Source organism: Engraulis encrasicolus, chromosome 11 (assembly GCF_034702125.1).
Source record: "Engraulis encrasicolus isolate BLACKSEA-1 chromosome 11, IST_EnEncr_1.0, whole genome shotgun sequence".
NCBI lineage: Eukaryota > Metazoa > Chordata > Actinopteri > Clupeiformes > Engraulidae > Engraulis > Engraulis encrasicolus.
Genome location: NC_085867.1, coordinates 10,857,676 through 10,865,175, shown reverse-complemented (window position 1 = coordinate 10,865,175; position 7,500 = coordinate 10,857,676). Strand labels below are relative to the sequence as shown.

Below are 7,500 nucleotides of genomic sequence, written 5' to 3'. Positions count from 1 at the left end.
GCGTGTTTGTGTGTTTTTGTTTGTGTGTTTGTGCGTGCGTGCGTGTATGTGTGTGTGTGCGCGTGTGCGTGCGTGCCTGCATGTGTGTGTGTGCGCGTGCGTCCGTGTGCGTGTGCGTGCGTGCGTGCGTGTGCATGCGTGCGTGCGTGCGTGTGTGTGTGTGTGTGGCCACTCTCTCAGCACTGGTAAACAAGTCAGACAGATGTGTCCATCAAAGGGAGTGAGGAGGACAGCTCAGGGTGCACAAGACCACCGGGGCTAAGTGAGCCGAATGCAAGTCGCATCTGCAGTCACTCTGACTGTGTGTGTGTCCATAGGAGTGTGTGTGCACACACATACACACAAACACACACAAAGACACACACACAGAAGCAAAAACAAATACACAAGTGTGTACAAACACACACACACACACACGCACACACACACACAAACACACACACACACACACACACACACACACACACACACACACACACACACACACACACACACACACACACACACACACACACACACACACACAAAACAAACACTCCATTCCCTCCATTACAATTTCTGCAGGCGTTGCCCTTGGTTCCCCTTCGAGAGTCTGAATGTGTCCAGATTAATTACACAGTGTTGTTTTGTTTTTGTCTGTGTGTGTGTGTGTGTGTGTGTGTGTGTGTGTGTGTGTGTGTGTGTGTGTGTGTGTGTGTGTGTGTGTGTGTGTGTGTGTGTGTGTGTGTGTGTGTGTGTGTGTGTGTGTGTGTGTGTGTGCATGCGTGCGTGCACACATGTGTGTGTGTGTGTGCGTGCACACATGTGTGTGTGTGAATGCATGTGTGTGCTGTTGTTTTGTTGACCCCCCCGTGTCTCGCGTTGGCCAATCAGCTCTCTCGTCAGCCAATCAGGAGGCTTGTAGATAAGCAAGCGAATGAGGTGTCTTTCACACCACAGGTTTTGTTCTTCGCCTGGCGTTTAAACCATCTAATCCCCAAAGCTGGCTGGCCGACAGTGAATGGAGAAATGCAAAATCAATTAAGTAGCCTTAAAAGAATAATTCTTTTTTTTCTTGGGCAATTAGCACAGCACTGGCCTTTTAAACTTCCTCCCCCAAAGCATTTGCCCTTGGAAGGTCATGATGACTGCTGTGCTTTGGAAACCCTACGCCTGCTTAGAGCAAGTGGTATCCATGTGTGTGTGTATGTGTGTGTGTGTGTGTGTGTGTGTGTGTGTGTGTGTGTGTGTGTGTGTGTGTGTGTGTGTGTGTGTGTGTGTGTGTGTGTGTGTGTGTGTGTGTGTGTGTGTGTGTGTGTGTGTGTGTGTGTGTGTGTGTGTGTGAGGGAAAAAGAAACACTCATGTCTAACAAACAGCTCTATTCTCTTTCTGTCTCTACTTCCTTTCAATGCATTTCATTCTCCCACTTACTTAAAGTGACTGTCTCTCTTTGCTCAGAATGGAAACTTTGCACTTAACGTATAGTGGGCGATTACTACAGCTAATGGCTCGCCAATTAGTCTAGCATTATTCTGCATTTGATAAACATAAACATTATTTTTCCAGTAAAGGTTGCACCATGCTTCATTCTGCTTTTTTTTACCAGACATAAATAAATTAACTTAATTATTTTTTTCTACACAGACACGTCACACCGAGGGAGGCAGAACGCCGCTCAGCACCCTAAAAGAAGAGACTAATCTGTTGGGGTGAAGCTCACTCCAACCTTTATGATCCAGTCCTGTGAGAGCAAGAGTTTATAGGTATGTACACAAAGTGTTTTTTTTTTAAATCTCTGCCAAGGTTATGTTTTCGCTCGCGTTGGTCTGTTTGTCTGTTTGGTTGGTTGTCTATGTAACTAAAGGGCAACTGTAAGGCCGTATTAAAGTGATACTGTCCCATTTTTGGAAATAGGCTTATTTTACACTTCCCCTTGAGTTAAATAATAAGGTTTTACCGTTCTCCTGTACTTTGAACTATTCTCTGGGTATGGCAGTGTAAATTGTGCCTCCATGCTATGAGACCAGCTCGCGGCTAGCTGGTCTCGACTCCATGTTAACTGTTAGCTTGGAAGTAAAATATGCACTGCCATAACTAGGAAATGGTTGGAAGTACAGGAGAACGGTAAAGGCCTATTATTAAACTCAAGGGGAGGTGTAAAATAAGCTTATTTCCAAAAATGGGACAGTATCACTTTAAGATGGCCTGGGGACCCTACGCTACAGGGTGCTGTGAAAAGTGACAAATTGCAGGTGGGGCCCCAAGGCGTACGGGGCGGTGGTGGCCCAGGTGGTAGGGTGGTACCCTGTGTGGCAGCCACTGCCACTGGTGTGTGAATGTGAGTGTGAATGGATGAATGTGAGGCATACAATGTAATGGGCTGTGAATGCTCGAAGGAGTTGAAAGGCGCTGTATAAATCCAGCCCATTTACCATTTTCTATTACATATAGCCTTTGCGTTATTTTGGCCTGATGAGAGCACTGTGGGAGTTGTTGACTTTCTCTATTTGAGGAATGAATGGCAAAGACCTGAATGGAGGCTGAATGGAGGCTGGATGAGACCAGATGAGACTGTCTTTGCGCCGTCCTCCAGATTGTGAAAGGTCAACCAGAAGGGGCAGGACTGTAGCCATCCAGGAAAGGTCCTTGGCGTGTGTGTGTGTGTGTGCGTGTGTGAGAGAGAAAGAGAGAGAGAGAGACGGAGAGAGAGAGAGAGAGAGAGAGAGAGAGAGAGAGAGAGAGAGAGAGAGAGAGAGAGAGAGAGAGAGAGAGAGAGAGAGAGAGATGGTTCACTTTCCTTGACCTTTCTGCTTTGCTAAAAAAAAACACTAACTTCTTATCAAAGTGTGTCCTTAATGTTATATAACAAAAGGATGAAATGGCAAAAGGTCTGTGCGATGCGACAGCAGGGTTCTGTTCTGGCAGCATATACCGTAGCACAGTGTCTAGAAGGTGGTGGCTAGAGAGGACACAACTTTTGATTCTAGTCATTTTGAATTTGAATTCAATTGGAAGTGTATGGTTTGCTCAGGACTTGAATCACAGAATCGCATGTGTGCGTGCGTGCATGCACGCCTGCGTGCGTGCGTGCGTGCGTGCGTGCGTGCGTGCGTGCGTGCGTGCATGCGTGTGTGTCTGCGTGCGTGTCTGCGTGCGTGCGTACGTGTGTGTGACTGAATCTTGGAATCCCAGACTGAGGGATGATGGCAAGTGTGCGTGTGTGGGTGTGGGTGAGAGAGGGAGAGAGAGAGAGAGAAAGAGAGAGAGAGAGAGAGAGAGAGAGTGTGTCAGGGATGATGTGCTGGAAATGTCAGGCCAAGAAGCGACGGGGGGAGCCAACGTCTGGCAGAGGAACATGTCTGACACAGGAGCCTCATGGGAGAGCTGGGTCAGAGGAGGGAGAGAGAGAGAGAGAGAGAGAGAGAGAGAGAGAGAGAGAGAGAGAGAGAGAGAGAGAGAGAGAGAGAGAGAGAGAGAGAGAGAGAGAGAGAGAGAGAGAGAGAGAGAAAGAGAAGAGAGGGAGAGAAGATAGGGAGAGAAAAATGAGAAAGTTGTGAGAAGGGAAGGGAAGAGAGGGAGACAGAGAGGTAGACGGAGAGAAAAGAAAAGACAGAGTGACACAGAGAAAATTAATCGGAGGGATTTCAGGTTGCATGTCATATAAGTGCATCCACACTTACAGGGGAGGAGCTGCACTCCCAGACAGAGCATTTCAACTTGTCTGAATTGAAAGGGAGCACTTGGAGAACACGCATTTACACACACACACACACACACACACACACACACACGAATGCACGCGCACACACACACACACACACACACACACACACACACACACACACACACACACACACACACACACACACACACACACACACACACACACACACACACACACACACACACACGGGCATGAGCGCGCGCCCAACACGTGTACACACCTACGGTGTCACGGCTCGTAAAGAGAGCAGAGCAGGCACCCCCCAAGATTCCACCAAGCGAACCCGAGTGAGAATGATCAAAAGGTGACTCTGGCAGTGGCAAGAGACCCCGCTGCTAGTCAGTCAGGACTCGAGGCTTTACCCAGCTGCTGCAACAGCATGTCTACTTAGAGTGTCAGTCTGGAGCAGTTTGTCTGGAAAGAGGATCAGGAGGAAAAGGTGACATTTTTTTCTCTCTCTTTCATTTCGTGTCATTGGCAGGTTTTTTTTACCTTTTGAAAGGGAGGGAGGGGTTGAAGTGACAGACTACTTAAGCGAGGCTTACTTAAAACGAGCTCGCTCAGCTGTAACAGCACTGAGAGAAAGAGAGAGAGAGAGAGAGAGAGAGAGAGAGAGAGAGAGAGAGAGAGAGAGAGAGAGAGAGAGAGAGAGAGAGAGAGAGAGAGGAGTCAGGAGGAAGGGAAAAAAGGCAGGAGGGAAAGGGGAAGGCAGAGAAAAGAGATTGAAAGAGAGAGACGGGAGAAGAGAGGAAAGTGAGGAAAGAGGGACAAAGATAAGAGGAGCTCACCTAGATGAAGAGAGACTGAGACAGAGAGGGAGAGAGAAGAGAGAAAACGAAGGGAAGAGTGACAAAAACATGAGCAGCTGAAATGGATGAAAAGAGAAAAAATGGAGAGAGAGAGAGAGAGAGAGAGAGGAGAGAGTGAGAAAGAGAGAAGGAGAGAAAGAGTGAAAGTGAACTGGCGCACACCGATCCCGGCTCCACTTGGCAGGGCAGTAATTAAAAACACATTATCGCAAACAAAACATCTGGACTCTCGCTCGCCTGAGATTAAACGACCTCCGCCATGCGTCACGACACGGTGCGGCCGACCTGCCAAGGGCAGTTGAAGGTCACCGCTACTTTCATCCTCATCATCGTCATCATCATCATCAATGTCATCTTCATCATCATCATCATCGTTGTAGTCATGGAGACTCATGGGCCTGGAGATTATATGAAGTATCCGCCTACCTAATTTGTCAAAGTTCAAAGCAGGGGAGGGGAGGGAAGGGGAGCGGGAATGGGACTGTTTTTCGAGACGACGGGAGTTCGACATTCAGCGGAAATCGCTCGATGCACTCCAGAGTCTCAGGGAAAGCATCCAGTCTGTGTGCGTTTGACACATCAAAGCACATGCAATGATTTATAGACTTCCTATGTAGAGCCCACCCCCCCCCCACTACCCATTCCCTCCACCCCAGATCCCCCACCCTCATCGCCCCTACAAGACATGAAGAATGAGACAGTGAATGTGTGATCTCATTCGGGTGTATGGGATATAAATATTGCATGTTGACTCAATCAAAGCGTCGCTCGACATTCAGGGTATTTTAAATTTAGATGAAGCGGAATCGCGAATCACAAACACCATTCTGTCTTGACGGGAGAGTCCCCCTTCATCGCTTCTGACGGGTGGGTTGCCCCTGTGAGAGCTCCAGCGACTGACAAGCCTGTGTGTTTGTGTGTGTGTGTGTGTGTGTGTGTGTGTGTGTGTGTGTGTGTGTGTGTGTGTGTGTGTGTGTGTGTTGTGTGTGTGCGTGTGCGTGTGTGTGTGTGTGTGTGTGTGTGTGTGTGTGTGTGTGTGTGTGTGTGTGTGTGTGTGTGTGTCTGTGTGTTTGCATACATGTACACTGATGTCTGCATGCATGCCTTTGTGTGTGTGTGTGTGTGTGTATGTGTGTGTGTGTGTGTGTGTGTGTGTGTGTGTGTGTGTGTGTGTGTGTGTGTGTGTGTGTGTGTGTGTGTGTGTGTGTGTGTGTGTGTGTGTGTGTGTGTGTGTGTGCGTGTGTGTGTGTGTGTGTCTGTCTGTGTGTTTGCGTACGTGCGTGCATTTGAATGCATACGGTGCTTGCCCTTGTGTGTCTGTCTGTGCACATGCGTTTGTGTTGGAGAATTGCTCTGGAGCTCGGGGAGACGGAGACCTCAAATCGCCTTGTGGGGGGGAGTGGGCTGAAGTCCTCGTAATCACTTAGCGCTCTCGCCTTGCCTTGCCTGGTGACATGTCTCTCCCAGGAGGAGAGGCAACATAGCTGCGGCATGATCTCAATGTTATCGTCCTCGCCAGGGCCGGATTAAGATGGTTTGGTTTGGAGCCCCCCAGGCTATATGTTGCTGTAGGCCCCCACCGAGGACAAATTCCACGATAAAACAGTGTCAAAATTCCTAGCCAGGAATGAGTGTTAACAAGGTTGAAAACTCAAAGTCAACGGCAGACTCATTTTTCCGTTCTTCATGTTGTCACAATTCTACAATTGTTGATTCCCCTCCCACTTTCTCCAAGCGGGGACCCCCCTGGCAGGTTGGGGCCCCTAGGCTGCAGCCACATCTAGCCTGTGCGTTAATCCAGCCCTGGTCCTTGTCAGTGTGGTGGCTGGCTGGCTGTCAGGGAAGCCGACAGGGGGTGGGGGGGACAAAGGGTTCACTTGTCCCGGGCCCATGGAGAGAGGGGCCCCAAAATTGGATCCTCATTACGTACATTGTATTGATTGGGTTTGGGGCCCTTTCAGAGATCTCTGTCCCAGGCCCAGCCAAAGCTGTCAGCGTCCCTGGTCCTCGTCAGCAGGATGGTTTGGCTAGTTTGCTTGCGAGCAGGGAAGTCGACATGGGGTGACAAAGTGTTCACTTGTCCCAGGCCCATGGAGAGAGGGGGCCCAAAATTGAATCCTCGTTACGTACATTGTATTGATTGGGTTTGGGGCCCTTTCAGAGATCTTCGTCCCAGGCCCACCCAAAGCTGTCAGCGTTCCTAGTCCTCGTCAGCAGGATGGCTGGCCGGATGGCTTGGCTAGTTTGCTTGCGAGCAGGGAAGTCGACATGGGGTGACAAAGGGTTCACTTGTCCCGGGCCCAGGGAGAGTGAAGGGGCCCAGAATTGGATCCTCATGACATTGTATTGATTGGGTTTGGGGCACCTTTCAGAGATCTTTGTCCCAGGCCCAGCCAAAGCTGTCATTGTCCTTAGTCCTCGTCAGCAGGATGGCTGGCCGGATGGCTTGGCTAGTTTGCTTGCGAGCAGGGAAGTCGACATGGGGTGACAAAGGGTTCACTTGTCCCGGGCCCAGGGAGAGAGAAGGGGCCCAGAATTGGATCCTCATGACATCGTAGTGGTTGGGTTTGGGGCACCTTTCAGAGATCTTTGTCCCAGGCCCACCCAAAGCTGTCAGCGTCCCTGGTCCTCGGCCCATGGCCTATGGCTGGCTGGCTGGCTGGTCTGCTTGCGAACAAGGAAGCCAACATCGGGTGACAAAGGGGTCTGTTGTTCCGGGCCCAGGTAGAGCGAGGGCCCAGAGCTGAGTCCTAATTACACTGTTTGCATTAGTTGAGGGGCCTGTTCGGATGACATTTCCCAGGGCCTGGAAAAAGCTGTCAGTGGCCCTGCTTGTGAGGTTTGTCAGTGTAATGCAATATGACTGACTGATCTTCACAGCACATGAAGCCAAAGCTGCTATCATCACGAAGTAATGTGGCTCTTCACAGCCACAGCAAAGCCGATGAAAAATGTTGTGAGACATTTTTTGTGAGACATTTTTCATG

The 7,500-nt window shown here is 49.7% G+C and overlaps 1 protein-coding gene across 1 annotated transcript in view; it reads left to right on the top strand.

Moving 5' to 3' along the window:
• Positions 1-7,500, top strand: part of cntfr (ciliary neurotrophic factor receptor) — a gene marked incomplete at its 3' end in the record, with an annotated part of 375,721 nt that overhangs the window by 77,893 nt on the left and 290,328 nt on the right. Inside the window, exon 2 of the mRNA XM_063211099.1 lies at positions 1,625-1,743. The remainder of the gene's footprint in view (positions 1-1,624; positions 1,744-7,500) is intronic.